Raw genomic sequence first — 17165 nt, 5'->3', positions numbered from 1 at the left:
GGGAGGGAATGGGAGACTCCACCCCACCCCAGCCTCCAGGGATACCTCAGATGTGATTAAGTAAACATCCTGAGACAGACAGAGGTGAGTGTCTTCCTCCCATCCTGACTCCCAGAACCAAGAGGAGAGCTGAAATCCACTGGTGCTGGATTTGGTATGAAAAGGTGTGGGCCTGGGGAGAGGTGGTTTTAAAGACAAACAGATCATGTAGCTTCCCTGCTCTACACCCTCCAGTGGTTTCTTGACATCCTGGAAAGACCCAGTTTCAAGCTTGATCTTCAAGGCCCCTCTGAAGCCCTCAGTTTACTTCCTCACTCCCCTCCCTTCTCTCTGTGCAGCTCCCACTTCAGGACTTAGCACCCACCATGCCCACTCCCAGGACTGCCCTTCTCCCATCCTTACCTGACTCTCTCCCTATCTTCTCCCAGGCATCTGCCAGGCGCCGCCCCTCAGGAGCTCTGTCCTGACCCAGGCCCTGCCCTGCACACCCACTGCCCAGTCACCTTGCTCCCCTTCCCCATGTATTTCTGTTCAATCCCCTACACATGTATTGCTCTGTCTGCTCACGGATCTGGGCAGCTCCATCTCTGAGGTTCCTGGGATTTCTCAGGGTCATCCTTGGAAGATCACTTCCTGAGCTCTGATCCAGGAGCCTTCCTTCCATTTCCCTTGCCTCCTGCCCCAGGCCTTTCCCATCTGTCTTGCAGGAGCCTGGCCCACCTGGACGCACCTGCAAGAGTTCTCAGCCTCCCTTGCTCCCCTGGTCCAGGCCACGATCAGGTCTGAACTGCTAGCTCTCCCTTCACTTGCTGGGCCCTCAGCCCAGGGCAGCAGAGTTAGCGGACATATCCCCTGTCCATTGTCACTTGGAGACAGGCGAGCCCTCACACCTGGCATGGGCATTGCTCTTCCATTGCCAGGAGGTCACGCAGGGATGCTAAAAAGTCAACAGCATGGAACTGGCCTGACCATTTAGACTAAGATGCATCGATGGTGTTTGATGTCCTTCAATGGTTATTTTAGCACAAGGGTCTGGACAGGGCCATGTCCCCTCACAGCCAGGTCCTGGGTGGTCCAGTTGCACTAAGAGCCCAGATGGAGTCTGCCGTCCCAGGAGGGCTGTCACCAGGACCTTAGAGAGCTGGAACCCCGCCCATCCTTCCCCAGGGGCAGCACAGCCACTGCGCCCTGCACACTGTAGGGAGCGCCATTCACACGTGCACCCCTCTGCCCTTCAGATTCTCCCTCTTTGACGGAGAAACTACCAGGTTGCAAGCTCCCATCAGCACCTGCCTCTGCAGCTCACTCTCAAACTCACTTTGAAATTGGAACACGTATTTGTCTTATGACCATGTCCATTCTTGGTTTGCAAATCACTCTGCAGAAACTCCCCATCCAGTGATTTCCCTGCCCTGCTTTTCCCTGGTAATGATCACCCACAGTTAAGGAGCTGTGTTGGATTAAAGTCATAAAGAGCAGAGCTCGTGTGAGCAGGTCCTGGAGGAGTCGTTCTGTGAGTAGACCGAGCAGCCTCAGGGAAGGGCCCTCCGTGCATGGGCTCCCTCCATGGGGAGGCTCAACCCCTGGTGGATGCGCCATTTCTGGAACTAAAATCCCCACGTGGGTACCCAAGGAGCTGCTTCAAACGTGGTTCTGGATGCCGGGACCTCCCTAGCCCCTCTGCCCAGCTGCCCCACCTCCTCTCTGCCCCACCCCTCGGGTAGACCATGACTCGGGGGCCCAGGACTGCTCTGCAGGTGACCCCACAGCTCCTGACATCCAGCCAGCTCATGGGAGCAGAGAGAGCCGTAGGAAGGCTGGGCTCCGAGGCTGCTCCTGGCTGCACTCGCTCTCCCCTGGCTGACCTCTGGGATACTCCTTGGACATCCCGTGACCCTCACCCGCTCTCAGGGGCCCAGGCCTGGCCACGTGCACATCTCATACCCTGGCCGCCGCCTTCGGTTCAGGGCTGGACACAGGCCCCGAGTCAGAGAGGTGAGACACTGTCTGCAGATGTCTTCTGGGACTCTGGTCACACAGAGGGCCTGCTTTCTCCGGGGCTGGAAGCTGCCGGGACACCTGCCTGCGCTCAGTGGCCGCACCCGCTCAGGTCTGGGGAGACAGCCTGTGAGCAGAGACGGGAGGGGCGGCCTCAGGCTGCTGTCTGAGCTCGGTCACCCTGAGGTCGCTCTGCCTGCAACCTTGTCAGTTACAGAAGACAGTGCTCGCTCTCTGGATTCAGTTAGTGTGAGATGCAATCCTGTGACTTGTGACCGAAACCTCCGGACACTTGACCACTGTTAACATTGAACAATAACACAGTTTTGTTTGATCCAGGAAGGAGGAGCTGAGGCCAAAGCAAGGAGGAAAAGCCCTCCCTGTCCCCACACCCCCGTGGACCCCTCCCATCTCTGGGGTCCCTCCCCCCTCTGATGTCACTCTTCCTGCGGGGACAGTGGGGACAAGAGACTTCTCTTCTCCAGATCCTGTTCCTGTCATCCCTCAGCTGGCCCTGGAGTCAGGCCCTCCCCACCCCCTGGGCACTGCCAGTCAGCCTTCTCATGGGTTTGCAAGCTCAGAGGAGGGACAGGTTCCCAGGGGGACCGACTGTGGCCCCCCTGAGAGAGAGGCTGCAAACAAAGTGCCATTTGGGGTTGGGGGGGTGTTCCCCCCAGGGGCTTCTATAGACTGGTTATCAGTGTTATTGCTCAGACCCTGGTCCTGCATCCTTGGGGAGAAAACCATGTATGCCCTTAAAAAAGACATCAGAAAGGTCAGGAAATCAGAGGAGACCCCAGGAAAGGGGCATCTGACTCAGGAGGACTTGGTTGAGGCCAGTTCTGATCCTTCCCAGTCAGAGCTAGTAGCTCTGGGAGAGTCAGGAAAATGAGATGGAATCTGGGGCACAGAACGGGAGGTGGGATGGGGCGGAGGAGCAGAAGGCTTTTCCTGTTTGCGTCACCTAAGCCAGAGCCGCTTATGTGAGAACAAGATTCACTAGTCTCTTATGCAGTTAATCTGATACTGCTTGGAGGTGTTTGAGTAACAACTTCACTAAGTATTAAAAGAGAGGAATCCAGGACTTCCCTGATGATGCAGTGGTTAATACTCCGCCTTTCCACTGCAGGAGGCAAGAGTTCGATCCTGGTCAGGGAACTAAGATCCCATCTGCCATGCAAGGTACCCCAAAAAAAATTTTTTATAAAGGGGGAAAGGCAAAGGAATTTGTTGGCTTATGCATAACGGCAGTTCATGGGATGAAGGCTCTGGGCACAGCTGGACCTTGAGTTTGCCCCTGCTGTCTGTATTTGCATTCTCTGTCTGTCTTTGTGTCTCTCCTGACATTACCAGGCAGTTGTCTCCCTGTGGTCACACCGGGGAGCACCTAGCACCTCAGGCTGATACTTCCCAGATCTCTCCCTCCTGAAGGCAGAGAAGGGGACACCAGGGTCCAGTTTCCCTGTGGACCACGGAGTGTTCCCTGTGCCCAAGAAATGGACTGTCCCCAGTCACCAGGCTTGAATGACATGCCTCCTGCTGAGTGAATAGCTGGGTCCTGCCCCCTCGAGTGAGGGACTGAGAACATAGTTGTGGTTCCCGAGGAGATGCTGGGCGGGTGCACTTATACACACATGTGCACATGCTCATATATACTCACAAATGCCATGCACACATATGTACACACACACCCGTCCCAGAAGGAACAGAGAAAGCCCTGGACTAGGAACAGAGTTCCCTTTCTGATGGGGAACTTCAGGCCAGCACTTTCTGGGCGACGCTCACTGCCCACCTGCTCATCGGGGTGTGGTAAGTGTGGACCAGGTGGGCTCTATCCAGGTGGGGCCAAGATCCCCGGACAGGACAGGTCAGGCAGAGGGTGAAGGGCAAGTGGATGGTCCATTCTAGTTAAGCAGATAGGGAGCAGAGGGCAGGAACATGACCACATGCCTTCTAGGTCAGCATCCACCCACGCTTCCCATCCTCCCCCCTAGTGAAGAGCCACACCAGCTTCCTGTCCAGGGAGGACTTGGACGGAAGGATGGGGCCTCAGGGGGACAGAGGCAGGGGCTGTGGATACTGAGCGGAGCAGGCTGACCTCAGGTGAGCGAAGCTCAGGAGGACTGGCAGGAAGCCATGTGAGGTTTTCTCTGTTCTCTGCTCCCCCAGGGAAGCTCTCTGGGGTCCTGGGGGCACACACAGCTTTCCTGTGTGGACAGAGATGGGAGCTCCCCAGGTGGGGTCTATGGAGAGGAGATGAGTGAGACCCTGCTGTGCACACCTGGCCCCATGGCCCTGGGCACAGATAAAGAGGAGGTCAGGGCCCTGGGTGTCCCCAGAAAGGGGGATCAGGGGACAGAGGTGAGGCAGAGGGGCACATTCCTCAGGGATCCTGCACAGCTGACTGATGCTGGGTACTCCCTTCCACAGAAACACAGTTGATGTAGGTCACAGGGCACCTGGGTACCATGGTGACGGTGCCATAGCAACCTCCACCCCTGCAGTCTCCACGCCAGAGCAGGTGGGATTAATGAGTTTAGGTTCATTTCGTAACATAATTGCCCTGGGGAGTCAGAATCTAAAGCCACTTTGAATGCAGGGCTCTGACCATCCAGGACTGGTCATGAGAGGACAGAGAGGAGACAAGGTCACAGGTGGGATCAGGAAGGAGCCGGAGCTCCACGACTCCTGTCTGCCATCACTGCTGTCTCCATGGCTGTGGGCAGGGGAAGAGGAAGGAGGGGCCAGGGCTGAAGGTGTGGGTTACGTTTGCATGGTCCCTGTGGCTGGCAGCTTGCACGTTGGGTGCTTCACCCAACATCATCAGGGTGATCATCAGGACATCATCAGGACCATAGCATCAGGACATCATTGGGACATCATCAGGACAATAGCAGCCCCGAGTCCTTCCCAGGCTCCCTCCCCCTTCCTCCCAGGGACCATCTCCTCAGTCCTGCCTCCCCACTCACCTTGTACTTGTTTCTGTTTTAACCCCCTTCATGCATCCTTCACACACAAAAGTGACTATGGTTACTCTGCACATTTACGGGATGTAATCATCCAGCCCCGATCCCCTGTGACTTGCTTATTGTGTTCAACTTGAGCTTTTGAGCACGGCTGTGTTAAACGGCCTGTTGAACGTGCATTTTCAAAGCTGTATGCAATTATTTGTACCACAATTTATTATCCATTCGATGGCTATTCATTCCACACATTTATTGCTTTGTTCTGTGAACAATGCTTCCATGTAGCTTGTCGAGAAGATTAAATTCATCTATCTTATGTATCCATCCATCTTTCTATCTCCCCACACTGAGTGCCATGCCTGGCAGACAGAAGGAGCCACAGGTGTGTCATTATTATTCCTCACCGTAGGATCAGAGACAATGCCTGAATTGGGCATTCTGCTAGCCATGGCATGTGAATACACAGGTACACTCATTCACACTCTCACACTCACCCTCACACAAGCATACACTCCATGGCTGGATGTTATCAAAAGACAGCATGGATTGATGTGGAGAATGTGGCCCCACCCCCCACCAGTCTCATCTCTGACCTGTGACGGCCACACAGGGAAGCAGACCCCAAGCAAGTCAAGCCAGGCCCTCTGGGCAGACAGAGGTGCAGGGCTCTGGCCCAGGGGAAGGGGTAGGAAGGAGAGTCTGGGAGAGGTCTTCCAGGGCTAGAGGGAGGTGAGCTCTCCCCAGACCAAAGAGCTGGGATCCACGCGCAAGAGGTGTCAGAGGTTTACCAGCTGTGCCCCACTAGGGGAATCTGAGGGCTCCATGGAGACACACCTGCACCCCTCATCCCACGGGGAATCAGTAGTGAGATGGCTTGCTGACCTCAGCATGGGGCCACAGACTCGTTCCCACAAGGCTGGGGGCTGCAGCCAGGTGGGCCAATGACCTCTGAGAACTTATAGATCCAAACACACTGCTCCAGGGTGAAGCTGGCCCAAGGCAGCATCTCCTGACCTCCATCCTGCTTTGGTCTCCACCCCAGGAGCCAGAGCCCCTCCCCAAGTTCCCGAGAGGGTCTGGGGGATGGGAAGGCATCTGGGGATGAGTGATTTGTCTATGAGCAAGCTCACTGCAGGATATTCTCCACAAAGTGGTCTTTTCCTGTTTTCCTCATGAATGTAATCCCACTGCTCAGGGCACTGTGGACATGCGGTATGTAGTAAGCATACCAGCAGGACGTGGCAGGACTCACAGGTCTCTCCTGGGAGGTGGGGCCCTGCTGGGATGGGGTCCAGGGGCCTGACTCTGGGTTGACCAGATGACTCATGGAAGGAAGGCCTTCAGTTCTGTTCTAGAATGAGCAGGCAGGAGAAGCCAGCACTGACCTGAACCCAGAAAGAGGGGCTCCCACTGTAACTGAAAGTGGGGTCCAGCTGTTCACTGCGTGAAAGCCAATCAAGAGGCCAGGTTTGTGGAAAGGAAAGTTAGCTTTGTTTTGGATGCTAGGGGTGAGGACAGACTCCTGTCCAAAGGTCGACTGACTTCCACTGACCACCAGTGGGCAAGAGCTTTTCTAGGCCGAGGGAGGGGGCTACATGCAGAAACAGCATGGTCACCTCTGCCAGTCATCTTGAAATTGGTCATCAGTGCTCTGACCAGCGTTGATTGTTTTAAGTAGTTAACCTTCAGTTTCAGGGTCAGTTTGTTCCCATTTCCTGGAGGCCAGTTCTCAACACTGTGGCCGCTTATGTCATGGCTACAGCCTGGTCATCGTGGAGATAACTTCTTCCACCCGGTGGGGGTTTCAGAATCCATAAGACAGCTCATGGGAGATGGCTCAGAATACTTATCTCTAGCTCTTGAGAAGGAACTAAAGGTCCTCTAGCTTGCTTAATGACGACTAGAGTGTTATTACTTGGTCTCCTTTGACTGTTTTCCTTTGTTTCTGTATTTCCTCACTTCTCTGGTTAAACTTATTCTTTAGCTAAAGTTTTCCACAGACAAACGCAGGCAGAGGACATGGTGGGTGTTGGGGGGAGAAGCACCATAGAGTCCTGCTGTTTCACCGGAAGCAGCAGGACTCGAGATGCGAGAGGGAAAGACCACCCCTGCTGAAGGAGGCTGTGGCTGTGTCTGTGCTACTTTAATGAGGTCAAACTGTCTACTCCCCACAACTCAGTGATGCCAACATGATGACTGTCCCCATTTCACAGATGGGCAAACTGAGGGTCTGAGCAGTGACGTCATTGCCTCATGTCTCGAGGCTGTGAGGTAGAGTCTAGCTCAGGTTTGCCCAACCTCTCAGCCTGTGCTCTTCACGTCCTTCTGCCCCAGAGGTGGGTGTTCTGCCGGCACCTCCTGGAGTCCTTGGCATATGGAGACCATGGGGCCACCTATCCTGAATCCCAGGTTCCTCCCCACCCACTATAGCTGAGGTCCTGGCTTTTCTTTCCTCTCCCTCTCCCACCAGCACAGATGCAGACCTGGGGGCTGCAGTTCATGATGTCGGGGGAAAGCCACCTTGGATGGCACCTGGTCAGGACCTTTCTGACTCACTCTCCGCAGACCCTGCATCACCAGCAGATCAGCTTTGGCGGGAATCCTGGGGCAGTAAACTGCAGTAAGCTGACTGCCAAGAAGTAAGGGCACAGCTCCAGCTCCAGGGATGTGGTCCTGAGTGACAGAGCAGATGAAGCTTTATCGGGAGCCCAGCATCCCGAGTCATCAGTCCACAATCCAGTTCTCATGGGCTGAAGACTTAATTTGTCACTCAGGTATGAAATAGGCAGGGATTTCAGCCTTTTTTCCATGGCTTGGGCATGATGGATGATGTTTGAATGCACATCACTTTCCCCAGGGCTTAACTAAAGTCTGACAAGCCCAGAGAGCTTGTGCAGAAGGTGAGTGGATACAGCAGTTCTTGAAGCCCACACGACGACCTTCAGTGAAAGTCATTCTCATAGAAACTAACAACATTGTAAAGCAATTATAGTAAAAAAAAAAAAAAAACAAACAAACAAACCTACAAACCACATTTAATGTTTGCTTAATTGAATCGAAATTCTAAAAGTCAAACATTATCACAGTTAGACTTTTTGCCCTCAAATTATCCATATATTGCTTTCAAAAATCAAATAAGTGACTTTTAAAAGGCCTACAAACTGGAAATTATTATTTTCCTTAGTTTGGGGAACTCACAGTACCACTGCTAGTTTTGAAGTTGGTCTGTGTCTGTTTGTGCATGTATGCACCAAGCACAAGATCCTATGCGTGCTGTGATCAGTCACTTCAGTTGTGTCTGACTCTTTGCAACCCCATGGACTGTAGCCCACCAGGCTCCTCTGTCCATGGGATTCTCCAGGCAAGAACACTGGAGTGGGTGGCCATGCCCTCCTCCAGAGGATCTTCCCAACTGAGGGATCGAACCTGTGTCTCTTGCATCTCCTGCACTGTAGGCAAATTCTTTACCACTGAGCTACCGGGGAAGCCCATACAAGAGCCTATAAGTAGCTCTTCAGTTAAAATCTAGAAGAAAAAAGGTTACTCTCCACCATCAGCTCTGAGCTTTTCCTGCCACCACCCCTCCACCTCTTTCGTGAATGGCTTTCCTTTAGGGGTTGACCCCCATATACCACCTCCATACAGACCCGTATGTCAGTGCCTGTGGTCTAGGGAGGCCCTTTATGTTTTCCTACCAGTGAATTGTATGACTTGAGTCCAAGTAATAAATAAACAGCATCCCTTCTCACAGCATTATTTGGGGTTTGGGCATGTGACTCAATCTGGACCAATCAGAGTCTTATCAGAGCTGTTGCAGGAGCTATTTGGGGAAGTCAGTTGCTTTCTCTGGAGAGCAGGTGAGGTTGGAGGTCCTGCAGCATTGATGAGGTCACAGCCAGAGGGGGTCTGGGGGGGGCCATCAGGGGAACACTGGGGGACCTGAGGTTGAAACCCACACAGAGGAGGGCAGAGCTCAGAGAATAGACAGATGCCTTCCTGATGGTATCTTCAGAGATGCTAATGCAGTCACACCTAGGTCCAGGTAAAATATGTAGATTCCTCTATTACATGAGCCAACATGTTCCCTCTAGGTACTGACTACAGTCAGGGTTTCTGGTGCTTTCCACAGAAAGTGCCCTCTCCACAGCCATGAACAACTAACCTTAGGGTGGTGAGTAGATGTCACACTGGCTGGAACCTTAACCTCCCCCCACCCCACAAGACTGCAGATGAGTGTGCAGCTAGTGAGAGCCAAGTGACCAACACTCAGTTACTCTAGCAAATCCTTTTATTCATTAAACACTAAAAAAATTCCAAATCTTGACACCTTGCTATATATAAAAAATTGCTTGTAAGACTGCACAAAAAGATAGTGACACAATGCTGTGTTTTAGAGGTGGAAGAACAATTGAACATGGGACTTCCCTAGTGGTCCGGTGGTTAAGAATCCACCTGCCAATGCAGGAGACGTGGGTTCAATCACTAGTCCAGGAAGATTCCACATGCTGAGAGGCAGCTAAACCCATGCACCACAGCTATTGAATCAGTGTTCCAGGGCCCCAAGAGCCACAACTAATGAGCCCTTGAGCTGCAATTACTAAGGTCTGTGCGCCCTAGAACCTGTGCTCTGCAACGAGAAGCCACCACAGTGAGAAGCCAGTGCACCGCAACGAGGAGTAGTCCCCGCTCACTGCAACTAGAGAAAGCCCTAGCAAAGCAATAAACACCCCGTGCAGCCATATGAATAAATAAAGGATTTTTTTAAATGAACAGAGCCAGTTCTACTAGTAGAGTCTGATGCTGCTGTGAGCTGTGTCCTCCTGCTTCAACCATCCTTGTGCCTCGCTTCCCTGTGGGAGAACCCTGGCTTGATTACTGTGTGTCTCAGTGTTCCTCCTGGGGTTTATCCTGCCTGGGGCTCTGCTTTCTGGACTTGGTTGACTATTTCCTTTCCCATATTAGGAAAGTTTTCTCTTTTTTTATGTAATAAAGTTTTATTAAAGTATAAAGGAGATAGAGAAAGCTTCTGACATAGGCATCAGAAGGGGGCAAAAGAGTACCCCTTTTGCTAGTGTTAGCAATGGAGTTATATACTCTCCAATGAATCCAAAGAATGTCTGGAGGTTGCAAAGACCTCACCAGACCCACTCCCATAATTTATATTTTAAGATAACAGAGTTGGCTAGAAGGTTTAATCCAAAAATTGTCCTCAGGCAGGATACATCCTTGTAAAGACCAGACCTACTCCCATAATTTATGTTTTAAGATAACAGAATTAGCCAGAGACTGTCCTCAGGCAGGATACATTATTGTTATATAATCCTAAGGAATGTAGAGGAAAAAAAGTAAAAAAGTTTGTCCTTTCTTCCTCCTTGAATATTCCATACCTCTCTCTCCTTGGGGACCCCTAGACTTCTTATCAACCTGCCTAGGAACTGACTCTCTCATTCCCCCCTTTCCTTTTAGGAGAATTATGTTGCCTAGGGAAAAGGGGCGTCGTTCTTATTCCATAACTGCTTCCGAGCTGACAAGGGGCGTTGTCCCTAAATTGGTGAGGCAACATATTCTCCTAATCTTCATAGTGAGGATGTCTGACCCAGGGGCCCCAAATAATAGTTGGAAGAGGCTGTGGCACTCATAGGAGCTCGGACAACTATTTGTAAATTAAAAACTTTTAGACGGTTAGAAAACCCCATTATACAGTTATAGATGTAAGGCAAAATAGTCATTAAACGAAGTTAAAATCAATATGAAAAGTCACATTATGTTCATAGTTACACCAGTCCATCTTAAGGTTGTTAGATGTCATCAGTTTAAGAAGAGGCATCACATGCGATTGTTGAAGGTATTTGCAGACTTGGAGAAAGTCTTTTCTTTGAAGTGGAGATGTCCACCACGGGAAGCCTTCCACTGATGAAGTGGGGAGTGCTCCGCAGACCCAGCAGTTAGACCGATTGTGGAATGCAGCATAGGAGTGAGCCCAGGACAGGAAGACATTGTCTTGAGGATCAAATGGCAGACTCAGGATTTTTGGAGTCAGCAGAAGTAGGCTCACATAGATTATCAGGCCCATTTAAGAGACCCTCCAACTGGCCACCGTTCGCCGTCCTCCAGTGGGTACCGTGGCCATGCAGTATCACATAGGAAGACCAGGTGTTTCTTCTTTAAGCCCTGGGGATCAAATCTATCCCAGCTTTTCAGGATACAGTTCAAAGGAGTGAGGCTGGAATTATTAGCTCCCATCTTGTCCTGAAGTATCCCGGACGAGCCCCCAAGATGAAAGGTTGTTGCTGAACGATTAGACGCGGGATTCTTGGCCTCCGGAGGAGACGAATTCAATCCGGGGCCAGAGACGAGGCTGGATCGCTCAGAGCTTTTATGTAATAAAGTTGTTTTTTTTTTTTTAAATTTTTATTAGTTGGAGGCTAATTACTTTACATCATTACAGTAGTTTTTGTTATACAGTGATATGAATTAGCCCTGGATTTACATGTATTCCCCATCCCAGTCCCCCCTCCCACCTCCCTCTCCACCCGATCCCTCTGGGTCTTCCCAGTGCACCAGGCCCGAGCACTTGTCTCATGTACCCAACCTGAGCTGGTTATCCGTTTCACCCTAGATAATATACATGTTTCAATGCTGTTCTCCTGAAACATCCCACCCTCTCCTTCTCCCAGAGTCCACAAGTCTATTCCATACATCTGAGTCTCTTTTTCTGTTTTGCATATAGGGTTATCGTTACCATCTTTCTAAATTCCATATATATGTGTTAGTATATTGTAATGGTCTTTATCTTTCTGGCTTACTTCGCTCTGTATAATGGGCTCCAGTTTCATCCATCTCATTAGAACTGATTCAAATGAATTATTTTTAATGGCTGAGTAGTATTCCATGGTGTATATGTACCACAGCTTCCTCATCCATTCGTCTGCTGATGGGCATCTGGGTTGCTTCCATGTCCTGGCTATTATAAACAGTGCTGCGATGAACATTGGGGTGCACGTGTCTCTTTCAGATCTGGTTTCCTCGGTGTGTATGCCCAGAAGTGGGATTGCTGGGTCATATGGCAGTTCTATTTCCAGCTTTTTAAGAAATCTCCACACTGTTTTCCATAGTGGCTGTACTAATTTGCATTCCCACCAACAGTGTAAGAGGGTTCCCTTTTCTCCACACCCTCTCCAGCATTTATTGCTTGTAGACTTTTGGATAGCAGCCATCCTGACTGGCGTGTAATGGTACCTCATTGTGGTTTTGATTTGCATTTCTCTGATAATGAGTGATGTTGAGCATCTTTTCATGTGTTTGTTAGCCATCTGTATGTCTTCCTTGGAGAAATGTCTGTTGAGTTCTTTGGCCCATTTTTTGATTGGGTCATTTATTTTTCTGGAGTTGAGCTGGAGGAGTTGCTTGTATATTTTTGAGATTAATCCTTTGTCTGTTGCTTCGTTTGCTATTATTTTCTCCCAATCTGAGGGCTGTCTTTTCACCTTGCTTATAGTTTCCTTTGTTGTGCAAAAGCTTTTAAGTTTCATTAGGTCCCATTTGTTTATTTTTGCTTTTATTTCTGAAATTCTGGGATGTGGGTCATAGAGGATCCTGCTGTGATTTATGTCGGAGAGTGTTTTGCCTATGTTCTCCTCTAGGAGTCTTATAGTTTCTGGTCTTACATTTAGATCTTTAATCCATTTTGAGTTTATTTTTGTGTATGGTGTTAGAAAGTGTTCTAATTTCATTCTTTTACAGGTGGTTGACCAGTTTTCCCAGCACCACTTGTTAAAGAGGTTATCTTTTTTCCATTGTATATCCTTGCCTCCTTTGTCGAAGATAAGGTGACCATAGGTTCGTGGACTTATCTCTGGGCTTTCTATTCTGTTCCATTGATCTATATTTCTGTCTTTGTGCCAGTACCATACTGTCTTGATGACTGTGGCTTTGTAGTAGAGTCTGAAGTCAGGCAGATTGATTCCTCCAGTTCCATTCTTCTTTCTCAGGATTATTTTGGCTATTCGAGGTTTTTTGTATTTCCATACAAATTGTGAAATTATTTGATCTAGTTCTGTGAAAAATACTGTTGGTAGTTTGATAGGGATTGCATTGAATCTATAGATTACTTTGGGTAGTATAGCCATTTTGACAATATTGATTCTTCCAATCCATGAACATGGTATATTTCTCCATCTGCTTGTGTCCTCTTTGATTTCTTTCATCAGTGTTTTATAGTTTTCTATGTATAGGTCTTTTGTTTCTTTAGGTAGATATACTCCTAAGTATTTTATTCTTTTTGTTGCAATGGTGAATGGTATTGTTTCCTTAATTTCTCTTTCTGTTTTCTCATTGTTAGTGTATAGGAATGCAAGAGATTTCTGTGTGTTAATTTTATATCCTGCAACATGACTGTATTCGTTGATTAGCTCTAGTAATTTTCTGGTAGAGTCTTTAGGGTTTTCTATGTAGAGGATCATGTCATCTGCAAACAGCGAGAGTAAAGTTTTATTAAAGTATAAAGGAGATAGAGAAAGCTTCTGACATAGGCATCAGAAGGGGGCAAAAGAGTACCCCCAGGAAAGTTTTCAACTATTATTTCTTCAAATATTTTCTCAAGTCCTTTCTCTCTCTCTCTTCTCCTTCTGGGACCCCTATAATGTTTCATGTTATTTTCATATTAGTCATATTCGGTGTGTTTCATATTGTCCCAGAGATCTCTTAGGCTGTCTTCATTTTTTTTTAAATCTTTTCTATATTCTGTTTTGAGGCAGTGATTTCTACTATTCTGTCCTCCAGGTCATTGATCCATTCTTCTGCCTCAGTTATTCTGCTATTGATTCCTTCTAGTGTATTATTCATCTTTGTTTGCTCTTTAGTTCTTGCAAGTCTTTGGTAAACATTTCTTGTATCTTCTCCATTGTTTTCCTGAGATCCTGGATCATCTTCACTATCATTATTCTGATTTCTTTTTCTGGAAGGTTGCCTGTCTCCACTTCATTTATTTGTTTTTCTGGGGTTTCATCTTGTCCCTTTATCTGGGACATGACTCTCTACTTTTTCATCCTGAGTAACTTTCATCATGATTAATTTAGCCTCCTTCTTAGATGCTAAGAGGATTGTGTAAGCTTCCTGATGGGAGGGACTGGTAATGGGAAACACTGTCTTTTGCTCTGGTGGGCAGGGCCTTGCTCAGTAAAATTTTAATCCAATTATCTGCTGATTGATGGGGTTGTTCAGTTCAGTTCAGTCGCTCAGTTGTGTCTGACTCTCTGTGATCCCATGGACTGCATCAGGCTTCCCAGTCCATCACCAACTCCCTGAGCTTGCTCAAATTCATGTCCATAGAGTCAATGATGGCATCCAACCATCTCATCCTCTGTCACCCCCTTCTCCTCCCCACTTCAATCTTTCCCAGCGTCATGGTCTTTTCCAATGAGTCAGTTCTTTGCATCAGGTGGCCAAAGTATTGGAGCTTCAGCTTCAGCATCATTCCTTCCAATGAATATTCAGGACTGATTTCCTTTAGAATGGACTGGTTTGATCTCCTTGCAGTCCAATGGACTCTCAAGAACACCACAGTTCAAAAGCATCAATTCTTTGGCGCTCAGCTTTCTCTATGGTCCAACTCTCACATCTGTACATGACTACTGGAAAAACCATAGATTTGACTATATGGACCCTTGTCAGCAAAGTAATTTCTCAGCTTTTTAATATGCTGTCTAGGTTAATCATAGCTTTTCTTCGAAGGAGCAAAGCATCTTTTAATTTCATGGCTGCAGTAGCCCACACCCATTTGTGGTGCTCCCCACCAAGGTGTCTAAACTAGCACACCTGGGTTTAATCACATGGGAGATGAGCCCCGTGGTGCCTGCAGGGGCTTCTTGAGTGGAAAGCAGGAGGGCCGTTGGGTGAGCGCATGAAACTGCAGGTACAGCAATTGTTACGTCCTCTTGAAACATTTGGGCGGTGTTTGGGGGGCTCTGAAGAGGTCCAGTACCACAATCCTTTATGTCGCAGCACAGAAAAGATTTTAGCCAGAGGGAAAGTGATAGATAAGAAGTGATTTACTAGAATAGGATGCTTGTGAGACTTACAAGTGTGCAGGTGAGGAGTTGACTTGACCCAAGAACTTACTGAGCTAGTTTTATGATCATAGGGAAAGTGGGGAGGAGGAGAAGAACTTCTTTGTCTTTCTTGTGTAGACATCATGCTTCCAACATCAGCTCCTCCTCCAGGTTGAGCAGAGTTTTCTTTTCCCTGCATGATCATGCTAGGTCTGTGTGCAAACAGCATGTCCTAGGGATCATTAACTGAGCAGGATGTGAGTCTCCTACCACCATTGTTTTACTGTTTGGGGGGGCACATCTCATGCTTCTGTTGCATGGTTTTGTTACTAAGCAAGCCTGCTTGCTTGGTTTTGTGTTTAAGCAAACATGCTTTTGGAGTAATCATTAACTTACAAGGGTCTCCCATATTTTTTCTACTTACAATCCCTTAATGGGATTAACTATTTAATCATCTACTTTATCCCTTTATTTTGTCCCTATCATTCTGGTTTAATCAACCCCATGAGCTCCATCATCTAACAAAGGGTCATTCAGACAAAGGGTCATTCAGACAGGGGAGCATGGAGTTCACTCCCAGTGGGTGCATCCTTGTGCTCATTTCTTCCCTGTGAACATGGAAGTTATATTCACCTATATTGTGCTTTAAATAGAGCTTGAAATGTGCCTAATTGAGGAAATATTTACACATGATCAAGGAAATGTGACAGAAAAAAAAAGGTTCAACTCCAGGAAATGGCCCTGTTCTTGGAAGGAACCCAGACGGGAGTGCAGGTCCTGCATGATGAGGCCGTTGCAGAGACTTCATCCTGCACCTTTCCCTTCCCTGCCTCTGGGGCCATGTCCTCAGGATGTGCTTCCTTCCTCTGTGTGGAATCTCTGCTGAGCCATCAAAGAAAGAAAGGGTTGTGGGAGACGTGGCCACAGGTACTTCCTGAAATGCCCCCCATTCTCCTGAATGCCCAGAAGGTGTGCAGTGACCCTGAGAACTGAACACAGGCTAGGCAGGTGTCCTGTTAGGTGCCCCACAGGTGAGGGCTAGGGGCGATGATGGGATGGGCACAGAGGCTGCTCCACATCCTATTCCTTCTCAAGGAGGAAGCTTTCCCCTCTGTGCCCAGTAATGGAGTCTGCACAAAAAAAAACTGTACATCCTCTCCAAGACACATTAGGTGTCACGGAGCCATAGCTTCCCGCTGCGCTTGCTAATGACACCAAACACCTAGTTTATGCCCATGGAATTGTCCACTTCTGGTAGGAAGCTGGCCAGCACATCCTCTCTGTGTCTAAAGGACATGGGCAGCTCTTGTTGGTACTGAAACTGATTGGTGTCATTTCTGGGGGCTCCAAAGAGCTCCAGTACCACAGTCTTTTATGTCTCAGCACAGGAAAGAATTCAGCAAGAGGCAAAATGATAGATAAGGAGCAATTTATTGGAATAGGTTGATCGTGAGGCTTACAAGTGGGAGGGTGAGAGAAGTCATGCCCAAGAACTTACTGGGTTATAGTTTTAGAATCAAAGGAAAAGTGAGAAGGGGAGAAAATTTTCTTTTGTCTCTCTTGAGATGTGATGCTTCCATCATCAGCTCCTCTTCCAGTTTGGGCATGGGAGTTTTCTTGTCCCTACACGGTCAAGTTAGGTCCACAAACAATTGTTTTTCATGTGTGCAGAGAGCGTGTCTTTTTTTTTATGTCTTAAGGATGAGATCATCAACTTCATCAACTTACTGAGCTTACTGGGAAGGATGTGGGTTTCATACCACCATTGTTTTATTGTTGTGGGGTATACCTCATGCTTACACTGCATGATTTTGTTGCTAAGCAAGCCTGCTTGGTTTTGTGTTTAAGCAAACCTGCTTTCTTGAGTAATTATTAACTTAACAGGGGTCTCCCACATTTTTTCTACTTACAATTCCCTAGGGGGGTTAACTATTTAATCACCTACTTTGTCCCTTTACTCTGTCCCTATCAGTACCACAGTCAGAAGAGATGCAAAGGTGAATAAGACCTGAGATGCCTCCAGCAGGGATGGAGACAGGACCAAGATTATGTGCAGGTCTCCCAGGACCCCAGGGGCAGCTGCTGTGGACTGACCTAGTTAGAGAGGGTTACCAAGTCTAAGCTCATACTCCTTGCCACACAACAGGTCAAT

Source organism: Odocoileus virginianus, chromosome 12 (genome assembly GCF_023699985.2).
Source record: "Odocoileus virginianus isolate 20LAN1187 ecotype Illinois chromosome 12, Ovbor_1.2, whole genome shotgun sequence".
In the NCBI taxonomy this organism is placed as follows: Eukaryota; Metazoa; Chordata; class Mammalia; order Artiodactyla; family Cervidae; genus Odocoileus; species Odocoileus virginianus.
The sequence above is the reverse complement of the archived record's forward strand: the minus strand, read 5'-3'. Positions refer to the sequence as shown.